We start from the raw sequence: 14,189 nt of genomic DNA on the forward strand, positions 1-14,189 counted from the left end.
AAATGCACAGCTAACAACGCTAAAATAAAAATAACGTTATGGTGGCCTTAAGTGGGAAAGTTGATGAATTTGATAGTGAGGACTGGGAATCGTATATCGAGAAGGTCGAACTGTATTGTAATGCTAACAATGTGGATGAGGTAAAGAGAGTCTCCACACTTCTTAGCTTAATGGGTGCTAGAACGTCAGTCGTTTGTGCAGCTTAGTGACTCCTGAAATGCCAGCAAGCAAGATGTTCGACAAAATTGTTGCAATTTTTCACTTGAGCCCAATCCACTAGTAATAGCTGAGAGATTTAGCTTTCACAAAAGGAAGCAGTCAAAGGATGAAGGCATTTCTGAATACATTGCAGAACTGTGCAAACTTTTTCAACACTGTGACTCTAGAGATGGACTTTCTGATGCAATAAGAGACAGGCTTGTGTGTGGCATGCATAGTCAAAGCTCTCAAAAGAGGTATTGTCAGAAAGAGACCTAACCTTAGAATGGGCATTGACTATTACAATATCATTAGAGACTGAAGTAAAGGATGCCCCAGAACTACAGAAAAAGAGTTTAGAATGTGAAACGCACAAGCTGACCCTAAGTGGGGCAAAAAGCTAAAAATGTTATTGATGTGGCAGCTCCTCCCATAATGCAAATGATTGTTGGCTCAAAGAAAAACTTTACAGAAGGTGTCACAGACAAGGCCATGCTGAGAGAGTGTGCAGGTTGGACAAAAGGCACAGCCAAAGAGAAAAAAAAACACGCAGAGTGAAAAGTTTTCAACACAAAACTAAACAAGTGCATAAAGTGACTAAATGTGAAACTGAATCAGATAACACAGAGTCTGACAAAAGTGCGCTGTCATGCCTAGAACTGTATAGCATTACTAAAGCAGATCATGAAATCATATGGATCACAACAGATGTGTCTGGTGTAAAACTGAAAATGGAGCTGATTACAGGGTCAGCTTTGTCTGTAATTTCAGCAGCTGACTACAACAGACTGTTTTCTAAGCTGCCTTTAGAAAAGACCTCATGATACTAAAAACCAACAGAGGTGAAAAAGTGTCTCCCAAAAGTAAACTGAAAGTGAATGTGATGTATGGTCACCAGACACAGCAATTAGAACTTTACGCGTTGAAAAGTGGGGGTCAGCCATTTTTGGATGTGAATGGTTGAGAAAAATCCAACTAGACTGGCACACAATCAAAGCTCTCAATGTGTCATCGACAGGCAATGGCCACCCAAATGGTAGCACTAACCAGAGACTGTCACAGCTGCTTAATGGTAATAAGAACGTGTTTGAGAAGGGGATTGGTAAACTCAAAGGCATGAAGACCAGAATTAAACTGGATGAAACAACAGCACCCAGATTCCAAAAAGTGCATCCAGTGCCTTATGCACTACATCCTAAAGTGGATGCTGAACTTCAAAGCTTGGAGGCATCTAGCTTTCTCTCCAAGGTTGAGTTGGGCGATTGGGCCATGCCCATTGTCCCAGAGATCAAGGATGGGAAGGCTGGAGCTGTTCATTTACGCAGGGACGTCACAGTGAAAAATCAACCGTGCAGTGTTCCCTGCCGCAAATAGAAGACATCTTTGTATCTTTAGCAGGTGGGGAGAGGATTTCAAAGAATGACTTGTCACAAGCCTATCTGCAAATGGAGATTGAGGAGTCAAGCAGGAAACTCCTCTCAATCAATACTCACAAGGGACTGTTCCAGCATAATTATCTTGTTTTTGGCGTCGCATCAGCTCCAGCAATTTGGCAAAGAGCAATGGGCCAAGTGCTCCAAGATATCCAGGAACACGATGTTACCTTGATGACATCATCATGACTGGCAAGAACCTTGGTAAAGTGCTGACCAGGCTAAGTGAGACAAATGTGAGTTTTTCAAGAATGAAATCTCATATTGTAGACATTTCATTGACAAGCATGGCTTACACAAGTCACAAGAAAAGATTGAAGCAGTGTGGCAGACACCCAAACTGGAAAATGTGTCACAGCTCAGGTCATACTTGGGCCTTGTAAACTACTACTACTAGTTTCTTCTAAATCTTGCTGCAGTGCAGCGCCCATTGAACGCATTGTTACAGACGGGAGCAAAGTGAGGATGGTCGGAAAGATGTGATAAAGCATTCAAGGAAACAAAGAGACTAATAACATCTGATGAACTGCTCACCCATTATGACCCATCCCTGCCCATCAGACTGGTGTGTGGCATGTCCTCTTATGGTATTGGTGTTGTTTTGTCACACCAGTTGAAAGATGGATCTGAATGGTCAATTGTATTTGCTTTAAGATCACTGATGTACACAGAATGCAACTGTGCACAGATTGACCGACAGGCCCATAATCTAGTATGAGGAGTTCTACCATCACCTCTGTGGACCAAATTCTACTTAAGTGGCAGACCACCAATCCCTTGTGTCCATTTTGAATCCCAGGAAGGGAATCCCAGTGATGTTTGCTACCCAGTTGCAGCGTTGGACACTTTTCCTAGGAGCCCACTCTTATGACACAGAGTTCAAGGGTACCAGACAACACAGCAACACTGATGGCTTGTCGCATCTTCCACTGTTGGCAACTGAAGAAGAAAAGTCTTCATTCTGTGACCCAAAAAAGGTGCTCTACACAGCACTGGGGGACCAGCTGCCAGTACAAATTCTGAAATTCAAATAGAAACAAGGAATTCTTTTTTCCTCCAAAAGTACTTTATTCAGAAATATTACAAAATAAAGTTACATTATTTACAATAAAATAAAATTATTAACGATAAACATCCAGGCGTTGACTCCCATTCCTTTACCGAAGTTCCTTTACGGGCTATACATTTCCAGCCACTCCTGGGGCACCATGTTGATTCATCTATCCACACTGCTGATGAGGGTTATTCTCCTCCCCACCTGACCCCTCCCACTTCTGTGGGTGATGAACCTTAAACTGTGGTCCTTCCCCACCGGGCCTTCGCGGTGGCTGCACCAAGCTTGAGTGCATCCCTCAGCACGTACTCCTGCAGGCGAAAACGTGCCAGCAATCAAGGAATGGCCTGACGTTGTCAAAATTCTGTGACATCACCATGCAATGATGGCCAGCTCATGATATTCCTATGATTCCAGAGTTCTCAGTGTGATGGGACCGACTGTATTTCACAGAATGCTGATGTGTGAATCTTGTGTTGTGGTTCCCTCTAAATTGTGCACCAGAGTGTTAGAAAATCTACATGACGGACATCTAGGTACAGTCAAGATGAAGAGTCTCAACTGGAGCTATGTGTGGTGGCCGGGAATAGATAGACAGATTGAAGTTTTGACCAAAAACTGATTGGGATGCCACAAAGTTCATAATGCACCCCCACAGACACCAGTACACCCATGGAAGTGGTCGTCCTTGCTATGGCAAAGAGTGCATATTAACTTCGCTGGGCTATCATGTCTCTGATTGCTGTGGATGCTCATTCGAAATGGCCTGAAGTCACAGCAATGAAGTCGACCACATCAGAAGAGACTGTTTCCACTCTGAGGACTATTTGATCCAGAAATGGCTTACCAGAACAAACTGTGAGTGACAACAGACTACAGTACACGTCAGAAGAGTTCAGGCAATTCGTGGAGAAAAATGGCATCAAACATTTCAAGTCAGTTCCTCACCACCCAGCAACAAATGGGTCAGCTGAAAGGTTTATCCAAACCTTCAAGAAGTCCATTAAAGCTATGGACAAGGAGGACATTTCTCTCCAGCACGAGGTGGTCAATTCCCTTTTAGAGTATCAGAACTCTGTTCGTGTGCTGAGGAACCAAACATCTGCAATGCTGCTCGTGAGCAGGAATCTGAGATCTCCCATAGACCTCCTGAAACCAGACTTATGGAGGGAAGTGCAGAATAAACAGTTCAGCCAGTTGCCAAGTAAATCAGCAAGGAAGTCCTAGCGCCCGATTACTAAGACAAGGGGACACCCAGTAGGATAGCGACAAGAACCGGACCACTGATGCACACAGTGGATGTTGGAGATCATGTGGACCAGATGCTGGATGTTCAGCTAAAGAACACACCTGAGTCAACTGCATCCAACAAGACGGACGCATTACAGCCACCAGACTTACCTCTCAGTGATGATCATGCCACTGAAAGCAACCTGACACTGGCAAACGAGAAAGTTTCCTCTTTAATAAGACACCTGCCAAACCTAATGCCTCTTCAGGGGTTCAAAGGCACTATCCTGAAAGAAACAGAGCACCACCTAAAAGACTGAATCTTTAGTATAGTGGAGTTAGTTATGGCCTGTTATTGTGAAAGTGTGTTTATCTGAATATGGTTTGTTAAAGGGAAACTGTTACAAATACAGTTTTATGTTACACTAATCTAAAGGAGGAGGAATTGTAATGTATGATTCTATTTCTTTTAGCACAATGACTCCCCTTAGCACTAACTTACACGTGCACATTTATTATTTTGCTCTCTCCGCAAAAAAATCCACAAGTTAACTTCTTCTCTGAGTGCGTGCCTTTATTAGACACAACACTCACCCAAACATATTCTGGAAGCAGAATCTTTGTTGTCCAGTGTTATTAAATACTGTTTCAGCAATGAAATCACATGCATTTATACTGTATGTAGTACCCTTCATATCAACTCTGTGACCCTGAGATGCTTAGCTGTCACAAGGATTACAAACAGGCAGCCAGTGCTTTCGCAATGGGGCCCTACAAACAGCAACTAAGTAATATCAATAAATCTTTATCAGTGATCTTGACTGAAGGGCTGCCGCTGGCCAGAACTACCCTGCCTAGTGGATAGAAAGGAGTCTCTCACTTCTCTTGTGAACACTTCATTATTTATAATCAGAATTAAACAATCCTTAGTGGACAGAAGCCTTTAAGCTTTTGTAAGTCTGTTGGAAGCCAGTGCTTAGCACCCATTTAATTTATATAATATGAGCCAGGCTCCTAATTTCTCATCTTTGCCGGGTTCAAGTGCCTCGCTAGCTTATCGCGTGGCATCTCAGTGAAGGACGGATGAGATTCACCCAGCTGAGACAAACGTGTTAATTCGGCTGGTGAACTACAGAAGATTTGCTCTTTTTTCCCTTCAGTGGTAAACATGCACTTTGCTGGCAATAAGTATTTAATTGAGATGTTTTTTTCAGAACTGCGCGATTATCATGCAGGTGGTTTAACCTCTCCTTCCAGATCAGTCGACCTATATAAGGAATCAGGTTGGTGAACGTAGTTATTCTCCCCATCTTTCACATGTACTTAGATACACAGTCTTCCAGTGGACGTTTCATGAAGTCAGTTATGTCAGCGAGATATCTTTACTCCATTGCATTTGAGGCCAAGTTACTTTACGTTGGTTAAGTTACTGCAGGTCAGTAACTCTAAATTCCTTGGCATGATCATATTGGTGGATCCCTCCTGGGATCAGCAGGTAAGTGCAATTACAAAGAAAACATGACAGCGCTTCTACGTTCAAAGGTTCAGGGGTCATTATCAAAGCATGTACCCATATACAACTCGGAGATTCGTCTTCTCCAGATAGCCACGAAACAAAGAAAGAACATGGAAGTCGTTTGGAGAGAAACAGCAAACCCAGGCACCCCCCCCCCCCAGAAAAAAACAGCATCCCAATCGGCAACCCCCATACCCCCTCCCCCATGGCACAAAAAGAACAGAATCCCAGTCAGCAACCCCCATATCCCCCTTACCCCCCACACACAAAATGCAGCAAGAACATCGATCCCCAACCCTCCCTCTCCCCACACAGAAAACTAACAGAACGCAACAAGAATATCAACCCCCAAACCCCCTCCCCTCACACAGCAAAACAGGAAGTCTTGTGCAGATACCTTCACTCACCTCAACACTGATTGGTCTCACTTTCAAGGACTCTAAAACTTATGTTCTCAGTTTTATTTATTTATTTGTTTGTTTGTTTATTTATTTATTTATGAGTTCTTATTTTGTATTTACACAGTCTGACTTCTTTTGCATGTTGGTTGTTTGTCTTTGTGTATAGTTTTTCATCTATTGAAATGCCTTGTGCAAGGTTACTAATTAATTCTCACACAAAATTCTTCAGGAACTCAGCAGGTCAGGTAGCAGCAATGCAGAGGAATAAACAGTCGATGTTTTGGGCCACGACCCTTCATCAGGACTGGGAAGGAAGGGGGGGAATAAGGTGTGAGAATAAGAAGGGGGGAGCTGATGGAGTACAAACTAGAAGGAGACAGATGGAGGGAGAGCGGTAGATGGAGAAAGAAGCTGGGAGGTGATAGGTGGGAGAGATAAAGCGCAAGAGAAGAGAAGAAGGAATCTGACAGGAGAGGAGAGAAAGGGCAAGAGGAGGGACGCCAGGGGGAGTTGATAGCCAAGTGAGGAGAAGAGGTAAGTGTGGGGAAATAAGGGTGAGGAAGCCCATTGTTTTCCAGTCCTGATGAAAGATCTTGGCCCAAAATGTCAACTCTTTATTTCTCTCCATAAATGCTGTGTGACTTGCTGAGCTCCTCCAGCATTGTCTGTGTGAACTGAGTCATAGAAAAATACAGCACGGAAACAGGCCCTTCAGGCCATCTAGTCGATGCTGGACAATTTAAGCTGCCTACTCCTATCGACCTGCACCGGGACCACAGCCCTCCATACCCCTACCATCCGTGTACCTATCCAAACTTCTCTTAAACATCAAAAATAAACATGGACCACTTGTGCTGACAGCGCATTCCTCAATCATCACCCTCTGAGTGAAGAAATTTCCCTCATATTCCCCTTAAACTTTTCACTTTTCATCCTTAACCCATGACTTCGGGTTGTAGTCCCACCCAACCACAGTGGAAAAAGCCTGCTTGCATTTATCCTATCTATACCTCTCATAATTTTGTATACCTCTATCAAATCTCCTCTCAATCTTCTATGTTCCAAGGAATAAAGTCCTAATCTATTCAATCTTTCCTTATAACTCAGGTCCTCCAGTCCCATCACCCCTACTGGGGCATAATTCCCATTACCCCTATTGGGGCATAACTCCCATCACCTCTACTGGGGCATAACTCCCATCACCCTTACTGGGGCATAATTCCCATTACCCCTACTGGGGCATAATTCCCATTACCCCTACTGGGGCATAATTCCCATTACCCCTATTGGGGCATAACTCCCATCACCCCTACTGGGGCATAATTCCCATTACCCCTACTGGGGCATAACTCCCATTACCCCTATTGGGGCATAACTCCCATCACCCCTACTGGGGCATAATTCCCATTACCCCTATTGGGGCATAACTCCCATCACCCTTAATGGGGACTAAGCTCTGTCACCTCCTACAGGGGAATAAGCTTCATCATCCCTTCTGGGACATGTCCCATCACCCTTACAGACAGACAGACATACTTTATTGATCCCGAGGGAAATTGGCTTTCATTACAGCCGCACCAACCAAGAATAGTGTAGAAATATAGCAATATAAAACCATAAGTAATTAAATAATAATAAGTTAATCATGCCAAGTGGAAATTAGTCCAGGATCAGCCTATTGGCTCAGGGTGTCTGACACTCCGAGGGAGGAGTTGTAAAGTTTGATGGCCACAGGCAGGAATGACTTCCTATGACGCTCAGTGTTACATCTCGGTGGAATGAGTCTCTGGCTGAATGTACTCCTGTGTCTAACCAGTACATTATGGAGTGGATGGGAGTTATTGTCCAAGATGGCATGCAACTTGGACAGCATCCTCTTTTCAGACACCACCGTCAGAGAGTCCAGTTCCACCCCCACAACATCACTGGCCTTACGAATGAGTTTGTTGATTCTGTTGGTGTCTGCTACCCTCAGCCTGCTGCTCCAGCACACAACAGCAAACATGATAGCACTGGCCACCACAGACTCGTAGAACATCCTCAGCATCGTCCAGCAGATGTTAAAGGACCTCAGCCTCCTCAGGAAATAGAGACGGCTCTGACCCTTCTTGTAGACAGCCTCAGTGTTCTTTGACCAGTCCAGTTTATTGTCAATTCGTATCCCCAGGTATTTGTAATTCTCCACCATGTCCACACTGACCCCTTGGATGGAAACAGGGGTCACCGGTGCCTTAGCCCTCCTTAGGTCCACCACCAGCTCCTTAGTCTTTTTCGCATTAAGCTGCAGATGATTCTGCTCACACCATGTGACAAAGTTTCCCACCGTAGCCCTGTACTCAGCCTCATCTCCCTTGCTGATGCATCCAACTATGGCAGAGTCATCAGAAAACTTCTGAAGATGGTAAGACTTTGTGCAGTAGTTGATGTCCGAGGAGTAGATGGTGAAGAGAAGGGGAGACAGGACAGTCCCCTGTGGAGCCCCAGTGCTGCTGACCACTCTGTCTGACACACAGTGTTGCAAGCACACGTACTGTGGTCTGCCGGTCAATAATCCATGACACCAGGGAAGCATCCACTTGCCACATTGTCAGCTTCTCACCCAGCAGAGCAGGGCAGATGGTGTTGAACGCACTGGAGAAGTCAAAAAACATGACCCTCACATTGCTCGCTGGCTTGTCCAGGTGGGCGTAAACACGGTTCAGCAGGTAGACGATGGCATCCTCAACTCCTAGTCAGGGCTGATAGGCAAACTGGAGGGGTCTAAGTGTGGCCTAACCATAGGCCCAAGCTGCCCTAGAACAAGTCTGTCCAGGGTCTTCATGATGTGGGAGGTCAATGCCACCGGTCTGTAGTCATTGGAGCCACTGGGGCACGGCGTCTTCGGTACAGGAACGAGGCAGGACGTCTTCCACAGCACGGGAACCTTCTGGAGACTCAGGCTCAGGTTGAAGACATGGTGAAGTACTCCACATAGCTGGGGGGCACAGGCTTTGAACACCCCGGGGCTGACAACATCTGGGCCTGCAGCCTTGCTTGGGTGGAGACGTTTCAGCTGTCTTCTCACCTGTTCAGCTGTGAAGCCCACCGTGGTGGTTCCAGGTGTGGGAGGGGTGTAGTCACGAGAGCAGGGTGGAGGACTGTGAGGAGGGGTAGGAGGGGAGAGTGGAGTATGTGTTGGTTGGGGGCCGAAAACAGATGAATCATGTGGGGGATGGGCAGGGGCCACAGTGTCAAATCTGTTGAAGAACAGGTTAAGTTCGTTGGCCCTGTCCATACTGCCTTCAGCTCCTCTGTTGCTAGTTTGCTGGAACCTAGTGATGGTCCTCATCCCACTCCAGACCTCTCTCATGTTGTTCTGCTGGAGCTTCCACTCAAGCTTCCTCCTATACCTGTCTTTAGCCTCCCTGATCTTGGCTTTCAGGTCCTTCTGTATTGTCCTCAGCTCCTCCCGATTTCCATCTCAAAACGCCCTCTTTTTAGCGTTCAGGATGTCCTTATTGTCTTTTGTTACCCATGGCTTGTTATTTGAATAACAAAGGACAGTTCTTGCCGGAACATTGCAGTCCACACAGAAGTTGATGTAACTAGTGATGCACTCTATGAGCCCATCAATGGGACATAGAGCGCATCATAAACCCATCAATGGGGCAAATTACTGGGGCATAAGCCCCATCACCCCAATGGGGCATAAGCTGCTGATCACCAGAGTCTAGAGTCACCAGAGGCTTGGGCCTTTCTTTCATGTTGTCCACTGGTGTAGCCCATCTTCTTGGTGGATCCTTCCTCTCCCAGGGATGAGGTCTTTAGAGCTTTTGTTGGCGTTTCTGTGGCACTGGGTTTTTTTTCAGGATGGGGCTGCTAGCCCCATGGCCGACCTTTCTCCTGTCACAGTAGGGCCTGGAACCATCCAAGGTGGAAGTGATATTACAGTTAACACATACCAAATACTGCGGGAACTCAGCAGGTCAGGAAGCACCTATGGAGAGGAATAGACAGTCGATGTTTCAGGCTGAGACCCTTCATCAGGTCTGGGGGGGGTGGGTAGAAACTAGAGTAAGCAGGTGGTGGAAGGTGGGGTACATGGGTGGTTATGGAGGGAATGAAATGAGAAGCTGGGAAGTGATAGGTGGAAAATGTGAAGAGCTGAAGAAGAGGACAGGAGACAGGACTATGGTTGATTGTTTATTCATTTCCATAGATGCTGCCTTATCTGCTGAGTTCCTCCAGCATTTGGTGTGTGTGACTTGAGTTTTCAAGCATCTGCAGAATCCCCTGTGCTTGTGATATATAGTTACCTTGCTGTTCTCAGTCGATCAGCTTCCTAATTTACATCAGCTCCCCTTCTGACACTGCAGGCCTCTCCGGTGTTTTTCTAACACCTTCAACTGTGTGAAATAAGTACCATAAAGATCCTGAATATATTTGCACATTCCCTGTTAGCAAACAGGAAGGGAAACTGTTGTTGTTGTGTAACAGTTCAAACATCTTCCCCCGATGCCTGCTCTGGTAATGGCAGTCCGATCGCAGTTGACAGGAGCAGACCGTTGTCCTCTTCAATCCAAAACTCTGTCAGTTCATAGGATTTTTATATTTTTATGTCATTTAAAGATACAATGTAGAATAGGCCCTTCCTATCTTTCAAGCCCTGCTTCCCAGCAATCCCCCAACTTAACCCTAGCCTAATCACCGGTTAATTTACAATGACCAATTAACCTACTAACAGTACGTCTTTGGGCTGTGGGTAGAAACTGGAACACCCAGAGGAAACCCACATGGTCATGGGGAGAATGTACAAACTCTTTACAGACCTGGTTTTCTGCGAACAATTCTTAAGCAAACATATGGACCTCGATCCTATTTAAGAGCCGATGTGGGCAAAACTCCAGACCACGACACACAAAGTTTGCAGAGCAGCCGATCAGATTTCCTCCCCACATCACAACTGAGTTTCCGAAATGATGTCCAGTCAGCTGATTGAAAAGTATACAAAGGCCGAGCATTTGGAGGACACACCGCAATCTACAGTGCACTGATGAAACACTTGCAAGTAAGTTGCTAAGATCAAAGAGCACGCAACCTAACAAGCATTTCAACTGTTTCAAGGACTCTGCGGTTTGATAGAACCATGGAACCACAGAACATTACGACACAGAAACAAGCCTTTTGGCCCTTCTTGGCTGTGCCAAACCATTTTTCTGCCTAGTCCCACTGACCTGCACCTTTTCCACACAGTAGGCTTATTCAGAAAGTCAGAAGGCATGGGATCCAGGGAAGTTTGGCCAGGTGGATTCAGAATTGGTTTGCCAATGGGGTGTTAGCTTTCATAAGTTGAGGGATAGAGTTTAAGAGACGCGATGTAATGATGCAGCTCTATAAAACTCTAGTTAGGCCACACTTGGAGTACTGTGTCCAGTTCTGATCGCTTCAGTATAGGAAGGATGTGGAAGCATTGGAAAGGGTACAGAGGAGATTTACCAGGATGCTGCCTGGTTTAGAGAGTATAGATTATGATCAGAGATTAAGGGAGCTAGGGCTTTACTCTTTGGAGAGAAGGAGGATGAGAGGAGACATGATAGAGGTGTACAAGATATTAAGAGGAATAGACAGAGTGGACAGCCAGCCCCTCTTCCCCAGGACACCACTGCTCAGTACAAGAGGACATTGTTTTAAGGTAAGAGGAGGGAAGTTCAATGGGGATATTAGAGGAAGGTTTTTCACTCAGAGAGTGGTTGGTGCATGGAATGCACTGCCTGAGTCAGTGGTGGAGGCAGATACACTAGTGAAGTTTAAGAGACTACTAGACAGGTATATGGAGGAATTTAAGTTGGGGGTTTATATGGGAGGCAGGGTTTGAGGGTCGGCACAACATTGTGGGCTGAAGGGCCTGTAACGTGCTGTATTGTTCTATGTTCTATGTCCCTCCATACACCTCTCATCCATGTACCTGTCCAAGTTTTTCTTAAATGTTAAAAGTGAGCCCACATTTACCACTTTATCTGGCAGCTCATTCCACACTCCCACCACTCTCTGTGTGAAGAAGCTGCCCCCCCAATGTTCCCTTTAAACTTTTCCCCTTTCACCCTTAACCCATGTCCTCTGGTTTTTTTCTCCCCCTAGCCTCAGTGGAAAAAGCCTGCTTGCATTCACTCTATCTATACCCATCATAATTTTACATACCTCTGTCAAATCTCCCCTCATTCTTCTACGCTCCAGGGAATAAAGTCCTAACCTATTCAACCTATCTCTGTAACTCAGTTTCTCAAGTCCCGGCAACATCCTTGTAAACCTTCTCTGCACTCTTTCAACCTTATTAGTATCCTTCCTGTAATTCGGTGACCAAAACTGTACACAATACTCCAAATTCAGCCTCACCAATGCCTTACACAACCTTACCATAACATTCCAATTCTTATACTCAATACTTTGATTTATAAAGGCCAATGTACCATGTTTAACAATCTGTACGTTTTTGCTCGTTTTCTGCCATTTTCACGATTTATTTCTTCTATTTGTGTGTTGGGTGCTTGATATTTGTCTTGAACGGGTTCCGTGATGTTCCCTTGATTTGTGACTGTCTGTGGGAAGACGAATCTCAGGGTTGTATACTGCATACATACTTTGATAATAAATGTACTTCGAATTTTGAACTTGTTGACAGAAGGGCTCATTCCCCTCGTAAATCAGACTTTACATTTACAACAGCACACCAAACCATAATGAATTATATGTGCCAAGATGTGATAACGAGTCGAGAAAACAAGGACTCGCCAGATACATAAGAAATATATAAAAATGGCCAATAGATTACACTGTTCCTTCGTTTAACACTACTTTATCATTGCCCTGTACTTAAATGTATTTGGAAATTCCTCCCGAAGTCTGCAATGATTTATAATCAGTAACCAGCTCTTAACATGAATTTTCATCTCTCGGGACTCTCTGCTGTGTTGCATTGATTTTAATTTTTGTACGGTCCTGCGGCAGTGTTTCTTAACATAAATACAAAAATTATTAAAGCAACAATTCTTTTGTGACACAGTCACTAAGACTACTGGGTGAAAGGTGTCTGGAATAAAATATGCCGGTATAACCGCATGGGGTCCACAGCCTCAATCACCAGGTTACTGTAACACATCAGTTTGCGCAGATAAAGATCCTTTCTGGAAAAGATAAATTTATTTCACCACAAATAAGCAGCAGGTGATAGGAATGAAGAGATTTACTCATTAAAGAGTTGGAACAGTCTCAATAGGCTGAATGACTCGATGCTTTACTGAAGTTGTGAGGTGGAACGTTACATAGGATTCAGATCATAAGAGATGGGAGCAGAATTGGGCCATTTAGCCTAGTGAGTCCACTCCATCATTTCATCATGGTCTCCTTTCTCCTTCCCTGTAACCTTTCACACCCTGACTAATCAAGAACCTATCAACCTCTGCCTTAAATACAAGATTCCTCAGAGGCACATTGAAAAATCACTGTCCAGACACCTGAGACCAGTTTGACCCGTGTAAAATGATCTACCTGTATTGGAATCAGAACCACTTTGCTGCCTGTACGTGAAACATACTAGGAATGATTGTGGTTTGGTGCCAAGCACAAAACACAAGACTATAACGTAACAGACAACACAATATTACAAGACAACAGTGCAAACAGCTACGAGTAATCAAAAATTAGCGGAACAGTCACATGCGCAGAATGGTCAGTAAATGTGATCATGTGAACAGGCTGAATTGCTTTCAATGGAACAAGGATAGCAGGAAAGACCTTTTGTACGTCTTGGACTCTTACCATTGACCGAGGTGTCCTTGGATTCCAGGTTGGGAACCCCCGATTAAACGGATGTTAGTGTGTTACAACTGAGTGAGCTTCGTTGTGAAGCTGGATAGCTTCAGGAAAGAAGCTTCGGAGATGACGTGTAGTCCTGGTGGTGGTAATGGACTTGTAGCATCTCCCTGAATAGCAACAGGCAGATGATTGATCGTAGATGCAAGGGTAAGATTGTGGGGACATGTTTGTGGCTGTAAGAGGAACTTTTGTAAATGATGAATGATTCTTTTCATCATTTCAATGATGAAATCATTGACGAATGATGAACAAAGTTCAAAGCAAATTTATTATCAAGGTACGTGCTGTGTATGTCACCAAATTAGGCCATAAGAGACAGGAGCAGAGTACTCATTCTTGTTAATGTAAATAATTAATTATGGTTATAGGTAAATATAGGTGAATTGCATATGTCCTCATGCTACTACGTGATATGTGTATACCTTTTGAAGAGATGTGACCTGTAGGGCTGTGGACCTTGTGCTGCACAGAGGGATAAATTTAGCTAGACTCTATCACCTGGCTCA

The 14,189-nt window shown here is 44.6% G+C and overlaps 1 protein-coding gene across 1 annotated transcript in view; it reads left to right on the forward strand.

Annotated features, from left to right (window-relative positions):
• The window catches only part of fndc5a (fibronectin type III domain containing 5a), a 130,908-nt gene that overhangs the window by 26,911 nt on the left and 89,808 nt on the right, over nt 1-14,189 (forward strand). The gene's annotated exons all lie outside the window — the stretch shown is intronic.

The sequence above is a fragment of the Hemitrygon akajei genome, chromosome 32, assembly GCF_048418815.1.
Source record: "Hemitrygon akajei chromosome 32, sHemAka1.3, whole genome shotgun sequence".
NCBI classification, from domain to species: Eukaryota; Metazoa; Chordata; class Chondrichthyes; order Myliobatiformes; family Dasyatidae; genus Hemitrygon; species Hemitrygon akajei.